We start from the raw sequence: 20,013 nt of genomic DNA, 5'->3' as shown, positions 1-20,013 counted from the left end.
TACTTTGAATTACCGGTTTCGGGCGAGCTGCCCATCTTCAGATCATATATTGTAGTTACAGAGTAACTTGTCCGTACAGAACACTCGGTTCGCTGTCATCTTTGTCCACAAGTAATGGACAGAGGTTGTCCAAGGACTAGATATATTCCATAAACATAATAAACGAATCTTGGAACCATTCAACAGTTACCTCGATGAATTAAATGTGACATCGAAGGGCACTTCCAGATATCTCGAACACTGGCTGTTGAAGTGTTTCACAATGAACTGCGTCCATATCATTAAATGTTAACTCAACACCAGCAGCCAGGAGACTGCTTTCGATGAGTACAGTTTTGCACAAATTGAATAACGAACCTACCTTTATAAATAACATGGTATGGACTGTCGAATCTTGCTTCACTCGTAAGGTATTTTGAACATCCACAATAGCCATTATTCGTTAGGACACAACCCGCAGTTCACCTGTGAATATGGCTTTCAGGCAACCTGTGCACTGAACCGTGGGAGGAATGCTTTTGGGTTCTTACCTGCAGGTGGGCAAGTTGAATGCGACCTTGTATCGTATGTCTTTTTGCAATGTTTTCATGACACATTAGAAAACGTTCCACTTGGCATTCGGCGACAACTGCTGTTTCAGCATCGTGGTGCACTGCCACTCTTTGGAATGAATGTATGTAACTATTTAAATGAAGTGTTTCCAGGGATAATTGTTCGTGGAGGTCCAGTGTATTGGCCTTCATGTTCGACAGACCCTAAACCATTAGATTTTTATGTGTGGGAACTTAAAGGATGAAGTTTATTGTAGTCCACCCATGGATGTACACGATCTAATAGCTCGCGTTCATACCATTTCAGCAATGGTGGATGTGGGCGCATTGCATAGGGTTAGAAAAGTATGATCGACCAAGTGGCAAAGTGTTTGCTTTTACGTGCAAGTATTGGCTCTGTGAAGATAAGACTGGACGTCAAATCTACAGAACGGAATTATTGCGTGCAACATAATTTGCAATCTAGTGTGTTTTTTTACACCACTGGATATAGACTGAATACAGACGATGTTACTATGTCCATTGTTGTTCTCTGTTGGCTTTATTTATGTCATAAATAAACAATGTAGTCGTTTATATCTGTAAAAAGTTCATTTTATGTTTTAATGTTTAAAGAAACAGTGAGAGAAAGAAATACACAATATACCGCATTGTGGAGGTGTGAATTAGATAGAATTGATGATTTATCCGAAGAAAAACACAACTCAAACATTGGAGAGTCTGCATATTTGTTTCCCACAGCATCGCCTCATCTCACTGAACTAATAGGACAGAGAGTTCATGCAACCTGTTCTTGGCTACACTGCACACAGTTACAGAATTGTCAGAGCCCTTTTTTTATATTACATTTCTATTAAACCGATTGGTGAGGCTAGGTTTTGCTAGATACACTTTTGTTTTGAATTAGGATGAGGAACTGCATGCTGACCGCCAGGTGCGGCATCATATATATATATATATATATATATATATATATATATATATATATATATATATATATATATATACACCTTAATTTGGAGAAAACCGAGTACATGACATCAGACACACATGAATGGGAATCTTCACAATTAATGGTGAAGATCTGACTTGTATAAGTTTATGTACCATGGTCCCTCGATCGCTATTGATGCTGACTCTCTGAAGAGATCAACAACAGAACTCAGGCAGCCTGGATGAAGTGGCGAACAGCAACCAGAGTCACTTGTGAACGCAGGATGAAAGATAATTTAAAATAAAAAATCTATCGCACTGTCATCTGACCAGTCGCCTTGTATGGCTGACTACAGTTGAGACAGACTGCCAACTAAGTGTAATGGAAACAAAGATGCTAAGGTAGACAGTGGGACTCACTAAGTTAGATCACGTTTCCAATGACAGCATTAGGAAACAATCTGGTGTAGCACTGATCCAAGACAAGATGCGTGAGAATCGTCTTCGATGGTTTGGGCATGTTTTGTGGATCGACGATGACTCTGTTGCCAATGCTGTTTACATACTTGAAGTCGTCGGCAGAAGACCCACCGGATGACCTAAGCAACGTTGTGCTGATACTATTCATAAAGACCTTAACTGCGTGAACATCCACCCAGATGCAGCCAGCGATAGAGTGAAATGGAGACAATGGACCCATGTAGCAGACCTTGCAGGCACATGCGACAATGCTAAAGAAAACGAAGAATATATGTATGTATATAGATATACATACATATATAAGGTGAGTTTTTGGATCGTACACAAACTCTGGGGATTGATCTATGAGAGTTTATGAAACAAAAAAGGTCTAATGAACTTATGTCTGGAGATGCAAGGTTTCCACACTAGAGACCATTTATTCAGTCATAATGACATGATTTTTATGAGTAATAGCCAGCTGCACTGAACGAACAAATCGATCTAAAGCACAAAAAGTATGTAGAAAACTTTAGTCAGATTATAAACCAAGAAAACAGGTAAACTAATCAATCAGAGATGCTAAATAATACATATCCATAGTAAAAGCTATAACAACATGTATTAAACAGAGACAAGGCACTAACATAAGTCATATACAATAACAAAACTATACCGAAAAAATTAAAAATGTAAAATTAAAATCTGAAATAAAACTAAAACAAACCCTACACAAAAACATAATTAGAGCCAAACTTATAAAAATAATAAAAAACAACCGAATTTCACATATTACTTATTTATAATCGTAACCATGTAAACAAGTAATATCGCTGATCCACTTCATACAAGCTGTCAGAAAATCCGATATACATCTCCAATTTGCACCTAGGAGGAAGTAATAGTTCTAAAAAGGACAGGACATGACATGACGTGTAAGGTAAAAACACTTAATGATGTATTATAGCTTTTCAGATCATAGTTACAAGTCCATTATATTAAGACCATAGCATACTTATGCATTTACAGAGCACCTGATGATATCAATATACCGAAATAGGCTCATCGTCAATGATATAAAATACAAACCATTCACATAGCAGTGTAGCTAGCTGTTATTCATAATAATTATGGTGTTTACCTACAGAAAGGCAAATGGCAATGGGCAGCGGGCAATGAGGTTGTATCAGGAGATCTATCCCCACCAATAACAACCACAGCATTCAATGTTGCAACAGTGTTTCGCCATTTGTCTGAGACAGGGTCGTTTCAGGAAGCAGGAAGTCATGAAGGACGTACCAAACATATTTGAACACTAGACTTGGAGGTAAATGTGATTAACAAAGCGTGTCCTGCATGGAGTGGTCTTGTGGTTAGAGGCGCCATGTCATGAAGTGCGCTGCCCCTCCTGCCTGCGGTTCGAGTCCTCCCTTGGGCATGGGTGTGTGTGTCGTGCTTAGTGTAAGTTAGTTTAAGTTAGTTAAGTCTGGGGACCGATAACCTCAGCAGTTTGGACCCTTAGGAATTCTCAGACACACACATTAACACTGTGGAATACGACTGATGTGTTAGTACCAGGCAATTGGCCTGCCAGTATAGTGTAAACCAGACAACTACGTGGAAGATTCTCCATGAAAATTTGTACTACCATTATCACTTACAGTGTGTGTAGGGCTTACTAACTACAGACTTTCCACAAAAGGAGCAGTTTTGTCGCTGGTTTCTTCACCAGGCAACCACAATTCTGAGATTTGTGTCATCCATCCCATTCACAGATGAGGCCACCTATCTGCAGAGAGGTATTCTCAGCTTTCATAACAATCATCTGTGGGATAGTATGCAGAGCGTCCATGGTAAGGTGACAGCAATCATCAGCATCAGTGCAGCCAGAATGTGTGGGCTGGGATAATAAGCGTCCATACTTTGGGATTAGTCTTCCTTCCACATTGTCTAACACGCCAGAACTATTGTCGTTTCTTGTGGGTGACATTGCCTCCCCCGCTGGAAGAAGTGCTGCTGATGATGCGAAGGGTTATTTGGCTACTACATTATGGTGCTCCAGTACACTTCACCGTTAACATCTGGATGCATATACATCGTGTCTTCCCTGGTCGATTGAGCAGACGAAAGTGTATTATTGCTTGGCCTACTCGTTCACGAGATCTCGACTCGATTTCTGATTATGGGGCCATCTCAGAAGTATCATATATGCAGAGCCCATTCCAGATGTGGAGATGCTGGAGCAGCATACTCATGCTGCCTTTCACACTGTTCGGATGCAGCCTGGCTGATGTGAATGTGTGAGATAGAACATGCTATGGCACTTACATGCATGTGTTGAGGGACATGAAAACATTTTCAACACATACTGTAACTGTGGCTGCATGGTACAGTGCATATAAGACCACAGTCTCTATAATATACACATCCAGAACTTATTTGTTCTGTATTCTCTCATTGATCAATCCCTAGGTTTTGTACATGGTGGAAAAAAATCACCTTGTATACCAGTATACCAAGTGAAGATTCATATATATATATATATATATATATATATATATATATATATATATATATATATATATTGAAAGAAAATAAATGCTACACTTGGTGCTCAGCATATATATCTTGTGTGTATGAGTGTGTGTGTAAAGCAGCATGCACGTCTTTATAAGTTAGTGCATGTCTGGGATCAGCTCCCAGACCCCAGAAAACTACAACCAAATTTGAAACACAAACAGGAAACTTCATGAATATCAGCACTGTGTGGTTTATAACCTAACGCCAATAGGAGCAGAGATATGGGCAAATCCTCGTTTTTCCATCCCCTGCAATATAGGCTGGCATACACAATGTGTGTATTGTGTGGGAAAAATATCAGGCTTCCAAATCACCTACTTTGCAGGTCAGCCAACATACGCATTAGGGGCAAGAAACGCTTTTCCAGTCCCAGAAACGTTGGGTGTCTAGACACAGCAGGCATGTTGTATTGGAATAGTATTGGGCTACTTTATCGAGTTGTGTTGCATGGCAGGGTCTACATCAGGTCAGAAAACTTGTTCCCAAGCCCTTGATGTGTAGCTTGTCCTGCACAACACACATGTTGTGGGAGTGATCAACCTGCTGTGCATGGGTTCGTATGTAGATAGGAATGGCTGTGTGTTGTTTGAGATAGACAGATGTGGGGATGTGCATGTTGTTTGAGATGGACAGATGTGGGGATATGCAGAGATGGACAGAGAGGATGGAAAGACAGAGTGGTAGGAGAAGATGGACATATATAGTTGGGAGGAGAGCCAGAAGAAGGAGATCTGCAATATATGGGCTGAATGTGGACTTGAGCACAGATGGCGGAAAAGGCTAGTATCCACATAAAATACAGATTGATTGAATGTCTGTTTGTGTGTATATCCAAGATCTTCTCTTAACCACTGGATCAATTTTGGCAAATTTGGCACACAAACAGCAACCTTTATGCATAAGGGCAGAGAGCTTTGCAACATACATATCAAAGGGCAAAAACACACGATATATAGGCTGCCATACACAACAGACTTGTTTTTATACTTGCATAGGCCTGCTTTACTGATCTGTTTTGTAGGGATGATGGTCACAGATGTGGTGAGGTAGAGATGGACGGACGAGGGGATGGACGGACAGAGAGGGGTGAGGAATACATATTCAGAGAGATAGTGTGAGGGAGAAGCTGTTGTTGTTGTTGTTATTGTTGTGGACTTCAGTCCTCAGACTGGTTTGATGCAGCTCTCCATGCTACTCTACCCTGTGCAAGCTACTTCACCTCCCAGTACCTACTGCAGCCTACATCCTTCTGAATCTGCGTAGTGTATTCATCTCTTGGTCTCCCTCTACGATTTTTACCCTCTCTGCTGCCCTCCAATACTAAATTGGTGATCCCTCGATGTTGCAGAACATGTCCTACCAACCGATCCCTTCTTCTAGTCAAGTTGAGCCACAAGCTCCTCTTCTCCCCAATTCTATTCAATACCTCCTCATTAGTTTTGTGATCTACCCATCTAATCTTCAGCATTCTTCTGTAGCACCACATTTCGAAAGCTTCTATTCTCTCCTTGTCTAAACTATTTATCGTCCACGTTTCACTTCCATACATGGCTACTCTCCATACAAATACTTTCAGAAACGACTTCGTGACATTTAAATCAATACTCGATGTTAACAAATTTCACTTCTTCAGAAACGCTTTCCTTGCCATTGCCAGTCTACATTTGATATCTTCTCTACTTCGACCATCATCAGTTATTTTGCTCCCCAAATAGCAAAACTCCTTTACTACTTTAAGTGTCTCATTTACTAATCTAATTCCTTCCGCATCACCCGACTGAATTCGACTACATTCCATTATCCTCGTTTTGCTTTTGTTGATGTTCATCTTATACCCTCCTTTCAAGACACTGTCCATTCTGTTCAGCTGCTCTTCTAAGTCCTTTGCTGTCTCTGACAGAATTATAATGTCATTGGCGAACCTCAAAGATTTTATTTTTTCTCCAATACCTACTCCGAACTTTTCTTTTGTTTCCTTTATTGCTTGCTCAATATACAGATTGAATAACATCGGGGAGAGGCTACAACCCTGTCTCACTCCCTTCCCAACCACTGCTTCCCTTTCATACCACTCGACTCTTATAACTGCCATCTGCTTTCTGTACAAATTGTAAATATCCTTTCGCTCCCTGTATTTTACCGCTGCCACCTTCAGAATTTAAAAGATAGTATTCCAATCAACATTGTCAAATGCTTTCTCTAAGTCTAGAAATGCTAGAAACGTAGGTTTGCCTTTCCTCAATCTTTCTTCTAAGATAAGTCGTAGGGTCAGTATTGCCTCACGTGTTCCAACATTTCTACGGAATCCAAACTGATCTTCCCCGACGTCGGCTTCTATCAGTTTCTGCATTCGTCTGTAAAGAATTAAACTGATAGTTCGGTAGTTTTCACATCTGTCAACACCTGTTTTCTTTGGGATTGGAATTATTATATTCTTCTTGATGTCTGAGGGAATTTCGCCTGTCTCATACATCTTGCCCACCAGATGGTAGAGTTTTGTCAGGACTGGCTCTCCCAAGGCTGTCAGTAGTTCTAATGGAATGTTGTCTACTCCCGGGGCCTTGTTTCGACTCAGGTCTTTCAGTGCACTGTCAAACTCTTCATGCAGTATCGTATCTCCCATTTCATCTTCATCTACATCCTCTTCCATTTCCATAATATTGTCCTCAAGTACATCGCCCTTGTATAGACCCTCTATATACTCCTTCCACCTTTCTGCTTTCCATTGTTTGCTTAGAACTGGGTTTCCATCTGAGCTCTTGATATTCATACAAGTGGCTCTCTTTTCTCCAAAGGTCTCTTTAATTTTCCTGTAGGCAGTATCTATCTTACCCCTAGTGAGATAAGCCTCTACATCCTTACATTTGTCCTCTAGCCATCCCTGCTTAGCCATTTTGCACTTCCTGTCGATCTCATTTTTGAGACGTTTGTATTCCTTTTTGCCTGCTTCATTTACTGCATTTTTATATTTTCTTCTTCCATCAATTAAATTCAATATTTCTTCTGTTAACCAAGGGTTTCTACTAGCCCTCGTCTTTTTACCTATTTGATCCTCTGCTGCGTTCACTATTTCAACCCTCAAAGCTACCCATTCTTCTTCTACTGTATTTCTTCCACCCATTCCTGTCAATTGTTCCCTTATGCTCTCCCTCTGTACAACCTCTGGTTCTTTCAGTTTATCCAGGTCCCATGTCCTTAAGTAAGAGATAGGAAGAAGAAATGGGGAGAAGGAAATGGTCAGAGACAAGAAAGTGGAGGAAGGGAGTTGGAGATAGTAACATTGAAGGTGAATGGGCAGATGGACAACAAGACGGGGTTGGAAGAGATGGGCACACATGGTGAAAATAGGGCGAGGGGCAGGATGAAGTTGACAGATAAGGTGAGTGGGAACAGAAGGAGATGGACAGTTAGGGACAGTGATGCCAGGAGGAGAGGGGCAGTGGGACAGATAGAGCATCAGGGACAGAAGAGGGGAAGGACAGATAGAGCAGATAGGAGGAGATGTACAGGAGATGAGGATAAGGGGGGAGAGGCAGTGAAGCTGCGTGGTAGGGGTAGCATACTAGCATATATATAAAGCAGCATATCTGTATATATGTCTGTGTGGCCGTCCAGGATCTCTACCAAAACCTCTCAATCGATTTCAACCACATTTCGCACACAAACAGCAAACTTAATGAGTATCATCACTGTGGATTTTACAACAACTGCAACGAAAGCGGAGTTATGGACAAAAACATTTTTTTTCAGCTCCTGCAGAACAGGCTACACTACGCCATAAGCTTCTGTATCGCCAACCTCTCCAGGGGAGCCTGCATACCAGCGATAAAAAACAGTTTCCTAGCATTCGACGTGAGGGATGCCTCCGCAAGGGATATGTTGTGTTGGAATGCCTTTTGCATGGCACCCAACGTGTCAGGAGAGCAATAAACGGCTTTCAAGCCCATTCTGTGTAAGCTGCCTACAAGACAGATGTGATGGAGCAGTCAAAGTGTGCTTTATCGATTTATCTTGCATAAGCTAGAGGTTTCGATGGTCATGGCTGCATGTAGGTCGACATTTATAGAGGAGGTGATAGAGAGTGAGAGGGGGTGGAGGAGAAAATGGTCAGAGAGACAGTGTGATGAGGAGACAGGCAGAGAGGGGATAATGATATGTGCAGAATTTTGGCTGGAGGAGATGGCAGATAGTGGAAGGAGGGCAGAAAACAAGCTGGAGGTGAAAACTCTACAGAGGTACTGGGCAATTTGAAAAGTATGATGTGGAAGGAGGTGACAGACAGAGGCAGAGGAAAAAGCACATGGACACATGAAGTGGGGAGGAAGATATGATAACAGAGAGAGGGTGGAAATCGCAAAAATAGGTCAAAGAGGATGGACGCGGGAGCTTGAGGTGGAAATAGATGGGGCATGAAGAGGTGGACACGAAGTGGGGGATGGATGTTATGTGTGTAATAAATATGTGAAATGCATGTGCAGGTGAAGCCATGGGGAATATATAAAGCAGACAGTGTATATGTGTGCTTGAATGAATGCATGTCTTGGATCTTCTCCCAAAATTGTTGTCGATTTCTACAAAGACCCCTCCCTCTCCCCCCCCCCCACCAACACTCTTTACATACCCTAAACTGCTAATGCTGCTATCTGATTTCTCTGAGCGGTTATTGCACTTTTATGTTGATCACAGATGGCTGTCACATTAACGTGACTGGTCTGTGTAAAAAACAAAAAAAAAAAAAAACTATAAGTTACAGACTGCCATCACATGGCTTTCGATCAATCACTACACTCTCTCACACTCTCTCTCTATCTATTGTTCTATACATCAGTCTGTATGTCTGTGGAACTGTCGATGAAGTAAGAGCGCTACTATACTTTTCCACTACTTACTGTTGAGAGGAGCTTCGTCAGGCAGAAATACAACAGCCACGTCATGACTGAAATAGCCCTCCATTGTGTAGTCCGGGTGGGCCACGACCCAGCGGGTGACCACGATCCAAGCTGTGGTCTCGTTCTTCGTCCGATGGATGCCACCCAAGCGAATGGTGAACTTGTCATAGCTGTAAGAAAAACTCTATTTTCAGTTGCAAGGCAGTCAAGCGGTGGTAATCATTTTTATCTATAGCTGATGGTAATCAACGCCACCGACATTCCAGAGCAGGTGAAAACAGCTACTCCCTGTCAACCTGTATTAGATGCATTTTAGTATATATAAATACTTAAATAAACACAATACAATATCTACAAAGTTAATTAAACTGTGTTCTTCTGGATACAGTAACAAAATAAGTTATTTGTGTAATCAGTCAATCATTCATGCAATATTCCAGAAATGGTTTAATTTTGATGAAGTTAAGCCATTTCATAAGAAAATGAAGAAATGCTGTCAAATTTCTGCACAAAATCACATGTTAACATTCTCGAAAATTTTAGTAAAGCTAGTATAAAATATGTGTCTTAATAAACTGACTACAAACAGCATTGTGTATGACTCAGGATTTTTAAACGATTTCAATAAAGACAATGGCTATTTCCTCATTGTATTTGAAAAATCATGAGAAAGATTTTTGGGCCATTGAAGGAAGAAACAGGTTGAAGGTGACTGAGAAATGAAGAAATATACGCTAAGGTGAACCAGCGTAATGTTTTACAGAAAGTAAAACTTCAGCTCCTACAAAGGGCTGGAGATATTGTGAGGATGAGAGACGGCGCTGCTTCAAAAGTAATGCTGGTAAAAAGGCCAGAGGGAAAGAGCCCCTGGCAAATATTATGAACAATATGGGAGGATATGCGACAGCGACACCTACAATGGATAGGAGTCACATGAAACTGGGTGGAAGCTGTACATCGCTGTATCTTGGGGGGGGGGGGGGGTTAGGCGGAAGGAGTGAGGCAATCTGTAAGATCAGCGCAAGATCTGCAAGGTCCTTTATCGCTCGCTAAACAACTAAATGAGTACTGAGGGCCATAACTAAAGTGCAACTACTCACGGGGGTCCAGTGTGGACTCTGATTATCGTGTGGCAGCGAGACTTGGTAAAAATCCTAACGGGTAAATGCGGAACCGATTTACGCTGCAAAAAGAAGTTCCAATTTCGACCACCACGTGCAAATCTGGCACTGTACATGGTTTTTATGACGATATGTCATCTACTCTCTCATTTGACGAGCGGTGATGTGAGTGAACAGTACGACTATCGAGAAGAGAGTACATGTGCTTTTAGTGAAACTTTTATATGAACAGCGGCAATTACTGGGCTACATTGAGAGAGTTTCAGTCACTGAAAGATATGAGGAGACGTCCAAGATCATTAAATGGCTTAAGAAGATGATAAAGCAGTTCGAAAACACAGGTGAATTCAATGTGGCACCTGAAAGAGGAAGGTGTCCTGTGCCGGTGGAAGTTACTGACGAAGTTGCTGTTGCTGTAACTGAATATACAGCATGCCATACAGCGAGCCCTGGCTAGTGTTAGTGCTAGTGGAGTGTTATGAGAATTGCCCATTCTACGGTTAAGAATGTAAGAAGTTTTGTGGTCTATTTTACGCTGGTACCTCTCCAAAACACAGACTGTGTAACAAGTGGAACCCCATGATCTGCAGGAACGTTCTGAATTCACGCTTCGGTTTCGGCCATGGAATGGAGTTCATGGCACTGGGCCAGGCAATATTTTATGGAACGATGAGGCATATTTTACACTGCAGGATGCAGTGAATACACACGACTGCTGCATTTGGGGTATCGTTAAACTGGATGTTACGCATAGATAGCCAATGCACTTGACGTATGTGACAGTATGGTGCGGATTCACAAGCAACTCTATCCTCGATCCACTCTTCCTTGGGGAGAATACACCGAGAGAGCCCGTCAGGTGAGCCGTGACTTCTGTGTGTTATGAAACTCTTGTACAGCACGTCATAGCTGATTTGGGAGAACCCAACTGTGTGGACACCCCGTTTTCATGCCAGATAGGGCAACATCTAATGTCGTTCACCAGTAAAATATCCACTTAATGCGACCTTCAACAATTGTGTTGTCTCCAGATGTTCCAAATGAATGGCCTGCAAGATCACCTGATAGGAATCCATGAGACTTTTGACTCTGGGGATATCTAAAAGAACGGGTTTACCAGGGACACGTTCGGTCTCTACCTGATCTGAAGGCCAGTCCAGAGGCACACATTGGTCAGCTTCCACCAGAACTGCTGTGAGCTACTGTCGATCATGTTGTTTTACGGATGCAGCATCTCGTTGACGTTTCTGGTGCTCGTATTGAAGAAACTTTGTAAGCGACGTTTAAAAATAATATCAACATTGGTCCTTTCTCGCTGGTTTGACCTTTTCTGTCCATGTTCCATTCCTAATGTATTACGTATGGAAACGTTTTTGTACGTTATCCTTGCATCTACAGCGCCTGATTTACACCTGGTGGCCGAAATTGGAATTAATTGTTTCCACTATAAATTGGTTCTCCATTAATGCCTTACAGTATCAACCAAGTTTCACTGCCATGTGATAATTAGAGCCCACACTCTGAGTAGCTGCAGCTTAATTATAACCACTTAGTATGTACAGATTTAGTGAGATCTTACTTAATTCCAAAGTCAGTGAACTATTGCTTACAGGTATATTTTATGATCTTTCAAAGGCATTTGATAAACGAAGTTACAATATTCTGCTACGTAACTTAATATATTTCAGCGTAACAGGAAGTAGTGGGAAATGGTTGATATCATGTACCTCTGATGTGAAACATACTGTGCCATCGGGACTCAGTCTTATATTAATCTATCAGGGATGATATAACTGGGAATTTTGGGTAACTCATCACGCCAAGCGTAAGTTTTCCATGTCCAAAAATATGTGATACGAATTGAGTCACCTAAGAATTTCATACACAGGCCTGTCAAACGAAGTGTGGATACAAACTACTGCTTCCAAATATGTATCTTCGTTAGTGAAATTAGTCATAAATAACACACACTTCTTCATACCAAGTGCTCCGTTTATGGAATTAGTAAGGGAAACAAGAATACTCTTCATAAAGATTTAACGTTCCTAGTTTAGTACAGAAAAATGAATGTTATTCAGTACACACATTTTAATAACTTGCTGGTATCCATACAAACTTTAGCTATTTATAATGTTTGCTTTGAGAGCAATTATCAGTGGCCCAGTCATTCTACAGCATTGACAAATATCTTAGTAGAAGGACTGATGTGTTTGTATTATAATAGACTGAATATTTCGTAAATCTGGCCACTGCTGATTTTCAGTGCAGTAATACAATCAAGTTAATTATGTGTAGCAAACATGTTTTTCACTTTGATAAAGTGTGGCTATAATAGCCACAAATTATCGTGTATCTCGCATGGTGTTATAAAATTGTATATCTCTGACAAATGTGTTATTGCTTCTTAAGTGAAAATATGGATAAGAATTTATCATTTACTGCACATCGATGAGGACAATTTTGTTTGGGATCTGTAAAATGGGCATTATCATTTCTTCTTTTATTTGAAAACACATATTCTTGTTTCCTAATATGTTGTACCTTCTTGAGCATCTCCTGACTAGGGATATTTGGAATGAGAAGTGCACCTAATCTAACCAGTTCAGTGTACAACAGACAGAAGAGCAAAGAAGATAATGATAACTTCATAATGTCGTACTTTATTGGAAAGGGTGGCAAATGGAAGTGTTTGACTCTTACACTTCAAAGAAATTTGGTAAGATAATGTGAAGACCGCAAAGCAACAACCGGGAGAGAAATACAAATTCAATAGCAACGTCAATCAACCATTATTGAACTAAGCGAAAGGAACAGCTTAATCGATATGCAGTGATGTGTCATGGCATTGACAAGTTTCACATCTAAATAGCTACATGCAATGCTGACCCCACACTGTCTGGCTTCAGCATACAGTGATCTCAGCAGGCTGCTGTATGCAAGAATCGAGTCCAGTAAAGTTATTCTGGCGACCCTCATGTTCGTTTCCCCATTGCTGGTCGTGATAGATACAGAGAAGCTCAAACAACTCATCTCCATTGTTGTTGTTCATGTGCCTCAATAACAAAGAAAAATTCCAAGGGTAGCCCTCAGGATTCTGTGTGAGGACTTGGCCATGGGAGCCTTGCTACAGTTCATGGGTGTAGCAGGATTAATTGATGACTTTGTTATATCTGCTGGTGACATTCCTTTTTAAGGATGGTGGGGACTCCAAAGAATAAACTGCAATGATGGTGAACACCAAATGGTATGGTATAAAGGCAATAAATTACAAATTGTGATGCATAGGATTGCATATGCCTTCATAAAGAGTAAATTGTCTTTCAGGCAAACACTATACTGAAAGTCTGTCAAAATTCCATGAAATCTAACGATAGTTGCATGTTATTAGCTCTACTATCAGATGAGAAAAAGGAGTTTCAAGACTCACAACGCTATTGGAATGCATAAGGGCACAAAAATTATGCACAAAAGATATTAGTTCAGGCATTTCTGGTAACCGATTTCCAGTGCAGGTCGTAAGAGCATATCATGACATAATCTTCACCAATTTTTCAGGACATTTCTTGTGGAGAACAGCGGTTTTTTATTTTTTTAGTACTGCAAAATGAACATAAACAGCTTCAACCTCAAGAAACCTTAATTTTTGTGGTTACCGGTTTTGGTCAGTTTTTGACCATTTCCAGACCTCATGGTGGTGGGCGATGGCAGTGAACAGAGCACGTGTTACAACTCCACGAATGGCAAGTGCTCAGTCTTCACTACATTTTATGGGGGTTTAGATCTAATATTTAGACAGATCAATTTATCTCCCTGACAACAATCGTTTAAAATTAGTATATGTAATGTTCATAATTAAATATTTATGACTATAAACCTACACATTGTTTCGATTACAATTTCTGCATGCTCCATAGACAATTTATAGTAGTATAAACCTGTGAACTGACTAAACAAATTTATCATCACAATGTGACATCAATTCTACTTGGACTAGTTTTTCAGTATCTGAATAAGGGCTACAAACGTTCACCAGCTGTAAACGTAGTATATGAGATTATCATTTAGAACATGTAATGTGCCACACCTAAACAAACAAGTTGCTGACACCATATTAAGTAAATAACCAATCGACATTCTGTTTCCTCTATAAGTACTCAAAAGTAGTCTACTCATTTATGTTAAGCACTCTAGGTAAAGTATTTTCCCAGATATGTAAAAGCAACTAATCACACATCTAAATACTATAGTATATCCTGTTCACACATAGTTTTGGAATGAAAACAAGCACACTACTCGAGAATATATAATGATGTAATACACTGTAAATATTTGTGAAACTGGAAACAGGTTAATTATTTGTTTAAGTATGACCTGATGTAAACATATTGTTGAAACTTCTTGTCCTACAAATTTGAAATGTGACTGTGACACACTTTGTCGTTCTGAATGGTCAGTCAGTGTTTACACTTCATCACATATGCAATACTGCAATGCAGCTCAACTACAAATTATCTCTGTGATTCCAAACTTGTTAAAACTGTAATTCCAACGATGAATATATTGATCTTCACTGTGAAGACCATATAGATAGCCAGGTGTCTCAGCCCACAACGTTTGTGCATGTAGATATGAGACAAATTCTGTGTCAACTCCTGTAGGTTTCATCTTTGGAAAAATTACCTAAAATTTGTTAAAATGCAGTAAAAATTTGAAATAGAGTGTTCGTCTTTCATTGGAGAGATATGTAAGTTTTTAACACAAAAAATCTGGAAAATAGCAGTCTGCAGTGAAATCTTACACATTTCCTCTATTGATAACTGAACAAAAATGAAAAATAATTATTATTGCTTGATGTTTTACGTTAATGCTAACCAACTCAGTCTACATTTTATCAGCTTTGAATTAATTACCCAGAATCAGCATAATACAGAGTTAGATCTTGGATTTTATAAATGAACCAATAGGCACTAAAACACTACAAATGTTATAAGTCACTGGGTAACTGTAATGTTAAACTGACATTCTAGAGAATATTGTTATAATTTCAAACAACGAGTATATGACCAATATTATTTGAAACTAATCTCTGTAATAGAAATGGAAGCATTAAACACATATAACGGGCATCATACTTCAGTGGTCTTAATGTAAAAATGTAATTACTTGTCTGAAATTGGATTTCAAGTACAAGATCAGTAGCGTTTTTATTATTTTATTACGATTTTGAGCATTGACTGTAAAACTTTGCACAAGATTTTTTTGTGATCTGTAAAGATGTAGCAATATGACTAAAGAAGAGCCAGTTAGAAACCCTTGGAGGAGAAGATTACATTCAGGGAAAAATACTTAGATTGAACACTTGCTGAGGGAGATGTAGATTATGAAGAGTGAGCTAGACAGTCATATACCGCGAGCAAAAAGTAGTCTAAGTAAACTGGGACATCAGGTAGTAGATAATGAAAGTGAACTAGATGGTTAAATAACTTAAACAAACAGCAAAATTGAAGATTAGAAAATCGTATTAAAGTGTGAACATGTTTACGAAAATTACAACAGACTTTCGGAAGTGAATTTCTAAATAAGAATGTCCAGGTAGCTGAAGTCAAGGACAAAACTGATAGATCAAAATCCACTGCAGAAGCAGCTGAATGCTCTAGTGGATGTAGTTGAACCTAAAATTGTAAATGTACTAGCACTCTTGCTATTAGATTAACAAACTTTGAATAATATTGAAATAGTCAATATTATCACAATGTAGGATAATTAAAGTTTGAAAACAGAAATATCTCAAACTAAACAGAATTAGGAAGAGAAATTGAAGGACTTTAGTGTAAAGCAAATAATCAGATTTCTGTTATTAACACTAAAGTTGTGGATGAAAAAAAAATAGTTACTAGTAATGTAGATGCATAAAAAAACCAATGTGTAAAACGTTATTTAGAATTCTAGGAAATATCTCTACAAAACGTTTGGTTAGTAACTGTGGCAGTATTTGGCCTATGCCACCTCTAACGAAACACCTTAGCGAGGGTAAATTACATTCTCTCCACTTTGTATAAGACTTTTGTGACAATGGTATTCTTAAATGACTGATTTGTTTCAAATTAAATTTGAAAACTGTTTTTAACAGAGAAACACTTTCATAACTGAATCAGGATGTCTTCAAATATGTTTTATACTGTGATGTAATTAAAAATTGTGTTCCTAATAGATTTTGGTCTTAATCAAAAGCGAGTTTTTGAATGGGCCTAACTACAGAGAGGGAAATGGGAGTACAAAAGAATTGTTTGAAAAATAGCTTATAAGAGTAATATATTTGGTCAGACCTTTGGTGAGTTGACCCAAACACATGCCCTGAAAAATAGACTTCTAGCAAATGCGCAATGAGGTATAGTTTATGAACCAGGAGCCTCAACTGAATAATTTCTAAAGTATATTGACAAGCTGCCCAGTCTTAGGGAAAAATGAGAGTGAGAAATTTAATCGTGGTGCAGTTGTTTGTTATGAATTTTGGGACATGATCGAAATTATAATGGGAAAAATCATTTGGAGAAAGAAGTAGGATATTGCAGGAGTAATTGTCAGGGATTGCGAAATTTTTAGTGAATTCATGAGAGAAATAGGAATTGAAACAGAGAATTTTAAGATAAAGGTAGGCTGTAGGCTGGAAACAATAAATCACAACATAATACAAGAGCAGATAACAAGGAAATGTACTCTGAAATTTATGGTTGTCCCACTGCAAACATGTCAGTTTGGAGGAAAAAGTATGAACCAAAATATGGCCAGTAATTACATGATCAGATTATAGGGGAGAAGAAATTCAAACAGCTGTTTGCAGAATAATATGGAGCCTACAAACAGAATATTTTATATTTATAGTTCAGGAAAGCAACGCATTTTAATGCAACAGACAACAGAATTCCTAAGTATTCACGTAATTAAGAGTAAGAGTGGGATGCAGAATTGCTCACAAATGCCTATAGGCTATTAGGAAATGAAATTTCAAAGGGAGAGGAAATGACTAAAATAATTATGATACATCCTATATAAATAAGTTCAGTATTATTTAGGAAACAAGAGTGAAAATAATATTGCTGTTTCTGATGTTATAACTGGATGTTATAGATCTTGCACCCAAAACCATGTCAAAAACTTGCCATGTGGAGTGGCCATGCAGTTTGAGGCATCATGTCACTTACTGCGTGGCCCCTCCCACTGGAGGTTCGAGTCCTCCTTTTGGCACGGGTGTGTGTGTTGTTCTTAGCATAAGTTAGTTTAAGTTTCTTCAAGTAGTGTGTAAGCATAGGGACTGATGATCTCAGAAGTTTGGTCCTTTAGGATTTTACACACATTTGAATATTTTCAAAAATTTGTGTCTGCCTTCTCATGTCTCCCACAACATGCAGTCACTTGATAGAATTTTCGCAAGTCCTTTGACAGCCTGTTATTCTGAGTTGTAACGCATGTGGATGAGGGAAAAACCAGGTCTGGTAACAAACATGGACATCACCAAATTGAATGGGAAGACCCAGCTTAAGTTCCCCACAGGGGAGATAGCAGTCAATGGATTTACAAATTGTTAGATCAGATAACAGATTTTCATATATTTTGGGTGCAGCTGAACTGATGTCTGAATTTATTTCACTTACTGCTTTGTGGAAAGCCACTGCAAAGACGGATTCCGCTGCATTTGTAAAAAATGTCTGAAATAAGTTAAACATGTGGATAAAGTGACTTCAGACAATGGTTCCCAGTTCCATTAAGACATCTCGTTATGCACTTTATGCCAACATAAGATTAAACCTGTCTACATTTCTGATTAGTTGCCAGCATCCAATGAGGTAGAATGTTTTATGAAAGAACTTAACAAGGCCTGAAGACTGTTCTATCATCGCCAACATCCGACATGGGACAAACATGTCAACATTTCCCAAAACATTCGCAATGAGCTACCCCATGATACTGCTTCACTACAGCCTATACTTGTATTCAGAATTTGTACCTTTTCCAAGTTCACAACAATTATGTCACAAGGAAGTAGTTAATTTAGCATTTAATAACATTAGGAAAGCTACTGAAAGACTAAAGGAACTACAATCTGCAAGAATGAAGGTAAAGTAATTACATGTGGGACAGAAGGTGTTACTGAGATCTCATCACTTATTACATAAAGGTAAAAAAATTAGTCACAATTATTCTTCTTCATCACAATGCACCTCACAGTATTTTTTAGAATTGTACTTTACACTGTAACAATGTGATTTAGGCTGAAACATTCTGTATGCACAAGAACAGAGGACTTCACTGTGTCGCACATGTGAACCAATTTATTGAGTAAAACTTCATCTAATTTCCTGTGAAGTTGATGAACTGTTTTGACTTTTGTATATTTGTATACAGCTATATTCTTGCATCCAAATATCAATTTCTGATTATGAAAAGTGCATTGCTCTACTTTTTATTGTTGTATTTTCAGCCACATATATTGCACAGTAATTTATTACATAAAGGTAAAACAATTAGTCACAATTATTTTTCTTCTTTACAATGGACCTTATAGCATTTGTTAGAATTGTACTCATCAATGCGATTGAGGTTGGAACTTTATGTATGTACAAGAGTAGACGACTTTACTGCATCACACATGCAAAGCAATTTATTGAGTAAAACTTCATCTAATTTCCTGTGGAGTTAATGAACATTTTTCATTTTTGTATGTTTGTACACATCTACATTCCTGCATAAAAATGTCAATTTCTGATTATAAAATATGCATTGCTATAATTTTTATTATTGTATTTTCAGCCACATGTATTGCACTGTAATGTAGGGAACATAGTATTTTGAAGATAGTGCTTTGTACATACTGAAATGTGATTTTTCGTATTTAAGGTAATTGTTGCTACAAAGGAAGATAAAATGAAGAATGTATTTTAAATATTGTTGCACAGAAGGAAGTAATCCGTATCCAGCTAACAGAAACAAGTGATAAAAAATTGAGTCTTACATGAGTGATACACATAGAAAAGAAGAATATGTGAAATGAAATGAAATGTCATGTGGCTAGGGCCTCCTGTTCGGTAGACTAGTCGCCTGGTGCAAGTCTTTGGAGTTGACGCCACTTCAGCGACTTGTGTGTCGATGTGGATGATATGATGATGAAGACAACACAACACTAAGTCCCTGAGCGGAGAAAAACTCTGACCCAACTGGAAATCGAACACAGGTCCCTTTGCACAGCATTTGGCCACACTGATCACTCAGCTATCGAGGCAGACAGAAGAATACTTGGAAGACTTCTTACTTTTTCTTCTAACAATATAAGCATTACAGCAGATTTTTTCTTTTAAATTTATTTTTCCTACCTTGGCACTATAGCTTAACTTTTAATGTTGTAAGATGACTTCATTTATACACATTTGTTTGTTATAATACTCTTTTCAGATAACATAACTTTTCCTTTTAAGACCAACAGTA

Source organism: Schistocerca nitens, chromosome 10 (genome assembly GCF_023898315.1).
Source record: "Schistocerca nitens isolate TAMUIC-IGC-003100 chromosome 10, iqSchNite1.1, whole genome shotgun sequence".
Taxonomy (NCBI): domain Eukaryota; kingdom Metazoa; phylum Arthropoda; class Insecta; order Orthoptera; family Acrididae; genus Schistocerca; species Schistocerca nitens.
The sequence above is the reverse complement of the archived record's forward strand: the minus strand, read 5'-3'. Positions refer to the sequence as shown.